We start from the raw sequence: 8,343 nt of genomic DNA, 5'->3' as shown, positions 1-8,343 counted from the left end.
CATGCAAAAAACATGGCGGTCAACATATGCTCACACTACCTTAGACCAAAATGAACAAAGCTAGGATGCAGCCGACTTATTGTGGAAAGAGAAAGGGAAGAGGAACACATAAAATGCATAAGGGAGGGCAAGGTCAAAACGTGATGGGAAGGAGGGAAGCACGTCTCACGACGAGCTACCAAGGAAGGTATGTCAACGATACTGCCAACCAGTAAACCTTAAAACGGAACGAAGAAGAACGTGATAAATTGGCAGCTCATTGCTTGCGAGTTTGCATCTCTACTTGCTTGCACTGAGCTCTCATCTCCTTTCGTTAGTAGCCATGACTTCCCTCTTGCCCGCTCCCTTCCTCTTCCTTGCCTTCTTCCTCGCCTCCTCGATCTCCTTCTCCCTCTCTGCCGACCCCGACCCCCTCCAAGATTTCTGCGTCACTGACCCCCTCCTCGCCCAGCACACGTTCTTCAATGGTTTGCCCTGCAAAAACCCCGCAACCGTCACTCCTGCCGACTTCAAAAGTATCCTCCTCCGAACGCCCGGCAACACCTCCAACCCCTTCGGCTCCGCCGTCACTGCCGCTGCCGGTGCCAACTTCGGGGGCCTTAACACTCAAGGCCTCACGGTTGCTCGCCTCGACTTCGCCACTGGCGGGGTGATTCCCATTCATGTGCACCCTCGGGCCACGGAGGTGCTGATTGTTGTGAAGGGCACGGTTTCCGCAGGCTTCATAGATACTGCGAATGTGCTCTTTTCGCAAACTTTGTACCCTGGAGATCTGTTCGTCTTTCCCAGGGGGTTGGTGCATTACAGTTACAACGTTGGGAAGGGTCCAGCACTGGCGTATGCTTCGTTAAACAGCCAGAACCCAGGCGCGTCGCTGCTCAACTTCAATCTTTTCGGATCAAAGCCACCAATTCCTGCTGTTGTATTGCAGAAGAATTTAGGGCTCAGCCCAAAGGAAATCTTTAAGCTCGAGAAGATGTTCCGATGAATGCAACAATCATTTTCCAACTGAATAATTCATTTCAAGCAGTACCACTAGTGTACAAGCGTGCATGCTGTTAAAGGCTGTATAACAAGTTCTATTGATCACAGCGCAGGCTTACTTCCATTTTATAAGATTTTATAAACTTCTGATGCATGCAGGCTATTTTTTGTTCCAGTTGTAAACTAAATTCTAGCTCTCCTCTTCACGAAGGATTGCCGATACGTATTAACACTCGATGGAAGTGGCGAAAAAGAGGTGATCAGCGCCTTGCGGTCATTTCATCCCAAAAGACGATTAACAGTCTATCATAGGATCCTTGGATGAAAATCAAAGATGAATCATTGACCTATGGAAAATGAATTACGATGTAAATTGCGCTTAATTCAAAAGACGATTGACAGTCTATCATAGGATCCTTGGATGAAAATCAAAGATGAATCATTGACCTATGGAAAATGAAATTGCGCTTAATTCATAAAGGTTAATGTACACACTGAGGGCTATAATTAGTAGTGTCCTTCAGTCGTCACTGCCAGGCTCCAAGGTTCTTGTGCATCTAGGTGTAGAAATTCGAGTTTGAGTAGCGTATCCTCTTTAACATACTCTGGTGCATTCCACCCACCGTCAAAGTCTAAGATTGTCTCCACCATCCTATTCGTGGCTCTTATTTTCAAAGAAATAATATATGTACGTTCACAGGTCCCCATCAAGTCGTAGGTCCCTATCAAACCTAGATGGACGGTACGCCGAGTTGTGAAGATAGGATTTGTCAAAAGATGACAGCCATCCGAGCCCTCGACATCCTGAAAACGCTTGACGTTGGCCTTTCCAGAAAATAAAATGGCTGGCGACAGCTACCACTGCTTGCCGTTTTTTTCTGTGGAAATGCCTTTTTTAGCATTTCCCTAAAGACTTGAGATCCAATGCGTAGAGGTACAGAAGCCTGCATGTCTCATGATGTTCCTTCGCTCTCTGGGACGAAAGCCTTTCAATGACTCGAATTGTGGTATCAAGCAAGAAATAGAGGAGCTTATGAAGCCTTGTGGTGCCCTATGGATCTCCTTGTCAACAGGTCCTTCCTGTTACACCACCCCCCTCTTTTTTCGACCGTCGCGCAGGCGAGGGAAAGGATGTTCTTTGTTGTAGTTGGTGACGACTTGTTGGAAATGCCACAGCGAAGCTTTGCTCCTCCACGAGCTGGATGCCTTAGGCTGATCGAGCCATTTACAGAGAAATCCGGTTAGCGCCGAACTGATTCGGCCGATCCCTGTGCATAAGAATGGCTTCGAGCTCCTCTGCTTCCCCTCCGTCCACGATGAGTGCGGGGCCTTTGGCTCGTTGGATCCTCTCAGGATCATCATCCTTCACCGAGGTCTTAAGCATGGACACATGGAATACCCGGTGCACATGATAGTGCGCCGGTAGCGCCAGGCGATGGCGAATGGTCCGTAGTATCTGCGCGCTAGTCGATGGGTGATCTCACTTGGGTAATCAAAATGGTCGGGGTCGAGCTTCAAGTACACTAGGTCTCCTTCTTGGTACTCCTAGCGTCGTAATACTTCTTCATCCTTTTCTGGGCCTTCTCTAGCTTCTTCCGAGCCTCTGCCAATCTTTGCACCCACGTTTCATGAAACGCACCTCCTACTGGAGCCATGCCTACGCTGGAGGTTAGAACGGCCGCTTCTCTTGGTGCTAGGGTCTAATACCCACAGCCAAGCTCGAAGGGAGAGAAGCCTGTAGAATAGTGCTTGCAAGCATTGTACGTGAATTGTACAACATCTACATACAGAACAACACAAAGCAACTATAGACGCGCATGGTAGACGCGCAAAATAGCGGGCGCATCTATAGGCGTTGCTTGAATAGAGAAATTACGGGCGTATCTAATAGCGCATCTAACAGCTTATCTATTTGCACGTGTATTAACACCTCTTTTTGCGCATCTACACTGAGAAAATATAGGCCCGTCTAACATTGTGTTTATCAGCACGTCTATTTACGCGTGTATTAGCACGTCTATTAGCACGTTTACACTGGGAATTAGACACGTATTTAGACGCAAAACAAAGAATACAGAAAGTGAGATTTTGGTGTACATCATTGCTTTTCAAACATTGCCCATGATTACCAAAGTACATAATTTTAACAAAAACATCAATGCTTTTTTGCAAGCCCACATATACAAGAATTAAGTGAGGTGAGGAGAATGAGACAATATGTAAAATAGTTTTGCCAATATCAATGATGGGCTACGGTTCAATCTCATCCTCAATGAGATCAACCCTTGCCAAACTATCTACTTCAAAATCCAAACAAGTGTTTAGATCTACAAATACATTCAACCCACTACTACTTGTGCTACTCATGTGCTCATCGAAATCAACATCACCAATGGTAGGCTCGTCCTCATGGGTAATGGCCTCAATATCTGTATCTCCTATCTCATGATCATCCTCCTCTCTCGTATCACGGTCATCATCATGTCCATGGCCATGATCATCCTCCATACGCTCCATATTAGTAAATGTACTATACATCACTTTGGAACGTGGCATAATAGGTATGACATGCCACCATCTATTATTATCCACCATTGGTTGATAGACAACCTAATTGAAACACAAATACAATCATGTTATTTTCCTTGCATCAAATATTTAAAAGCGAGTATTTTTATATGTGTGCACTGTACCTGTTCACATTGTTATGGTAGTACTAGTGTGTCCTTCCTACTTTGCCAAAACTTTGTGGAGTCAATAGTTACAAAGCCACTTGCATGGCATTTGATTGTTGCATTAGGGCCTCTTTCCACCACGTCCTTAAACCACTTTACATCCAAAACATACACAAAGAAGCGTCGAAAGTCAAGCTTAATAATATCTTGGATTATGCCACAATAATCATCCATGGCTCCATTGGCTCCCTCAAAGCTAGCAATGATGCCGCAATCTTGTGTGTTTCTCTTATTATCAATCCGTTGTGTTCGAAAATGTTTGCCCTCACACCATATAGCATTGAACATAGTGCACTACACCAAGAAAAAATTAATTAAATAAGCAATCTAAATTATTGAAAGCTCCTAACTTATGCATAACATTCTATATACCGACCTTGTTCATGCATCCCCTAGCATACTCCCATTCTTCCATTGTGATATGCATCCCCTCGTCTTTCTCTGCTTTCTCCATTCCACATGAATATCCTTTGGAAGTGCTCTTAGATACTGAGGGTATGGCACACGAGATCCATGGTGTGTACGAAAGAGGGCCCTTTCTTCTTGTCTTCTTGCCTTTGCATCCTCGTATCTTGTCACCCATCTTTTCATCACATCACTATTAAGCACGCAATAGAGGTTGATACTATTATGTAACTCCGTGTCTATTACTTTGTTGCGTCCTTTCCCTTGAGGCACAATAGAGGTCATCCTTAGGTCTTCATCATCTCTCCATAGTCGTGGGAGAGAGCTATCCACATCAATAAGAAACTCAAAAATATGTACCATATTAGCAATATGAACACCTTGCATGGAGCAGTAATACGCATCATATTTTGTATCATGTAAAGTATCTCACAAGCTCACCCATCTTGTAAATACAATCTTTCACATCCTTCGATGCATTACGTGAAATGCTAGTAGGTAGTATGAACTGAACCCACGAGGAGGTGGTTGATTAGTTGCTTATAATTATTCACTCACAAATTTAAAAGGAAAAAGATATTATGCACATAAAATACTTACTTGGAGCATCTTGTGCCAATCATGAGATTTCAAACCATATAATTGCTCTACACCTCTTTTCTTGCTCTTTGTAAAGGCTCCCTTCAAACACCTCATGCCTCCAGTGGGAGTACGAATTGTAGTAATAGCACGCTTTACCACCGCCATCTCTGGCTTTGATAACCTCCATGGTGCACGAGGTAAAAAAACACGCCCATTTGGTCCTTCTTGTGGCTAAGCTTCACGCATCCTCCGTGTGGTACGTAGATCCTCCCTTATGCCTATGGAATCTCGTGTCCCATTCAAATGCTCCCAAATGGTAGATGCCACATTCTTGAAGATATGCATGGGATCAAGCAGGTGATTGATCTTGAGGTGGGACGAATATGGTAAACGATAAAAGATGGAGTATCTAGATAAAATGAAGTGTTAGCGGGAAATATAGCACACAATAGTTACAAACCCTTACCGGCTCATGCCAAGTGGTGGAGGAGTCGTGGAACGGTCCCAAATTCTTATCCAATCGCCCGCAGTGAGTGATTATGGGAGGACTTCATTCCAAGGGGCAACATATCTAGGATGATCAGGTGGGAGAAATCGATGGTGATTCTCATAGATGACCTTATTCAATGCATCTGTCCATGAGGCAACTAGCGAAGGACCACAAACAGGACATGCATGGTAACCCGATGTAGTGAGACTTGAACAATAGACGCAATTAAGAGTTGAAGGTGGGTTTAGGGTGACACATCCTTTGCCTATTCATAATTAGAAGTGAAATGCTTACCTAAACACTCGCCATAGCCTGGGAAGTCATGCATCGTTCACATCAAGACTGCTTTGTAGTTGAAGTCTCGTGATGAGGGAGGCCTGCTCACATCATGCATCTCGATACCTCTCCAAAGTATCTCTAGCTCATCAATCAAAGGCTCCTGTGTCTTCAATATGCTTCCACGCAGGAGAGTTTGTGGGAGTTCTCCACTTGCCATCGGTTGATCGATGGGAGGAATGCCATGACATGACCTCTGCAATGGATTTGCACTTGAACATATGTTGGATGCGAGGGATTATGGGAAAATGTCGCAGAACCTTACGAGGCACGTCTAAAGTTTTGAGATCTACTCTATATCTTGCCTCTCCACAAGTAGGGCACTCTCTTGCATCCTTATGTAGTCCACGAAACAAAACGCAATCGTTGACACATGCATGGATGCGCTTGTAATCTAATCCTCGAAGAGAGGTCACATGTTGCCTTGCCATATCTCTTGAGGTCGGTAATTTATTCTCCCTTGGAAGCATTTTACACAATAGCCTACACGTGAAGACCATAAATGAGGAAAAGCATTCAAGTAATTGATCCACTAGCATAATTCACCATGTTTGCAAAATAGATTTTAAAGCTTACTTGAGTAATGCATTCAAACTTGCATTGCTCCATCCATAGATGGTTTGCAAGTTTAGTAACTCAAGGGAGGCACGTAGAACAAAGAATGTGCACCCCTCAAACAGTGGAGTCGATGCTTAGTAAAAAGATCATCCTGCTCCATGCTATCATCCCTCCCTTGATGGACATATAAATCCCGCACCATATCATCAAATGCCTCCTCCTCCATGGCTTCATGAGGCAATGGCAAAGGGTTACTATCACCATCACTCCATGCATCCATAACGGTCCCTCCTGAAGATCCCACCTCATATCGCCGACGCTTCACCTCCTCGCGGTGAGCATAGGGAAACATATGCGGGTGTTGCATTGCATCCTATATCAAATTAGAACGGGATCATAACTCAAACATATGAACACCCATAGGTATCTCAATCAACCTTAACTCTTTAACACTTACCATGTTTACAGTCGCATCCCATTCTCCATACTTTGAGATGTGATTGAGTGTAATCCTGTGTGCACGATACATGTTTCCTTGACATCAATCACACATACATTTGATTTTCTGCTCCAACCACATTTCGCGATGGTGGATACGGAGGGATTCATCCTCACTGGAGCTACTTGTTGAAGATGAAGACATCCTACAAACAAACAACCCAAAAAAATTTGCTTTTCTTCAAATATTTAATTTTAAACTCTGTGGCACGTCTAAAGGTGCGTCTAAAACCATGTCTGTCTATGTATTTAGATGCATGTATAGACACGCTATTAGAAGCACCTATAGACACGGCTTTTAAATCTGCTTTAAGCACGCTCACTTTGCTTTTCTTCACATTACTTATACTTCACGCGGCTTGCTTGCTTTGCTATTAGCAGATCCACAGTTTCGATGCTTAAGAGGAAGGCACCCACACTTACTTCCAAGCTTACACTTAAGAGGAAGGCACCCACACTTACTTCCAAGTTTAAAGGAGAAGAGGGTGAACAAGGAAGAGAAGCAACTTTGAAAAAGGAGAAGAACCTTCCATACCTCTATCCAAGGTAAGTCTTTTTACAGTTGATCTTTTTTGGAAGTTTGCTCTCTTTGGATTTGTACTTTCTTGTATCTAAGAAACGCATGATTTTGGTATCAGTGTTACGTTTTTGTGTCGGGCGCATGTCCTTTTCTACTTTTTAGAAAAGTCCATCTGTCGGAGTGCGTCTATAGGCACGTCTCAGAGCGCATCTAAAATCGCGTCTATAGGCGCGTCTAGATGCACATCTAGCTTGTGTGTAGACATAGACAGCCACGTCTATAGACGCACTGTTGTATGCGAAAATAGATGCACTTCTCAGATGCGTCTATAGACGTGCTCCGATAGTAATCTTTTCTTACCTTCCCCTTTCTTCTCAGCTCATCAGTAATCGTCTTTTTTTCTTTTTTCCAGTTCATCATGTGGCCAAGAAGCTCTTCAGGCTCACCTGATCTCCGAGAGTCTATTTTTAGGGACTTATATAACATTTTAGGGCACCTTCCTAGTCCTGCGGAGTTATACAGGTATATGACGGGTACTCTAAATGCCCCCCAAGAGTCGGCACTATAGACTCCAAACCACCCCACACCAGCTGAGATGACCCCAGCGGAGTCAGCACAACCTAGCCAGCTACACAGCGCGGGCCCATCTCCCATGTCGTCTTATGCCCCTTTCGCCATGTTGTCTGATGCCCCTTCTGCCATGCCATCTTATGCCCCTTCCCCCATGCCGTCAGGAGGTCCTTCTGTCTCGCAGAGCTGTTGGCGTACTCCTATGCAGTCGAGACTCGGTTCTCTAGCTACGAGTGGTCCACGTAGTCCCATGCAGTGTCCAGCTATGAGTGGCCAACGTACTAGCTCGACACGACAAGGTAGCAGGTGTAGTAGTAGGGAGAGCGGTGGGGGATGCATGGCACAATGCTTTGGGAGGGGTGGTGGTAGGGGACGATGATGATTCAGATGATTTAGACGTGCCTCCGGGTGATGGTACGATATTCTATGACATCACTCAGACAGGAGGCATCTTGATGGATGCACGGGGGAAGGACATCATGGCCTTCATGCGCTCTGTAATTGCTAACAATTACAGAGATTGCTTTATCCACTACAAAGACCAGTGAAAGACGTTGGCTGATGAGACCCTCACTGTTGTTCGCTCTAGGTATCCTAACCCCCCAATCGTCAGTTCACAGATAAATGGGCCAAGTCAAAGATTGTTACGATACTTGGCAATAAAA

At 44.6% G+C, this 8,343-nt stretch overlaps 1 pseudogene; it reads left to right on the top strand.

The window, feature by feature from the left end:
- Positions 1-322: 322 nt before the first annotated feature.
- Positions 323-988, top strand: LOC147883450 (germin-like protein subfamily 2 member 1 pseudogene; annotated as a pseudogene).
- The last annotated feature ends 7,355 nt before the right edge of the window (positions 989-8,343 follow it).

This window comes from Dipteris shenzhenensis, chromosome 28, assembly GCF_047967505.1.
Source record: "Dipteris shenzhenensis isolate YYH24624 ecotype China chromosome 28, Dip_SZ_1.0, whole genome shotgun sequence".
NCBI lineage: Eukaryota > Viridiplantae > Streptophyta > Polypodiopsida > Gleicheniales > Dipteridaceae > Dipteris > Dipteris shenzhenensis.
This window is presented reverse-complemented; position numbering and strand designations above follow the sequence as displayed.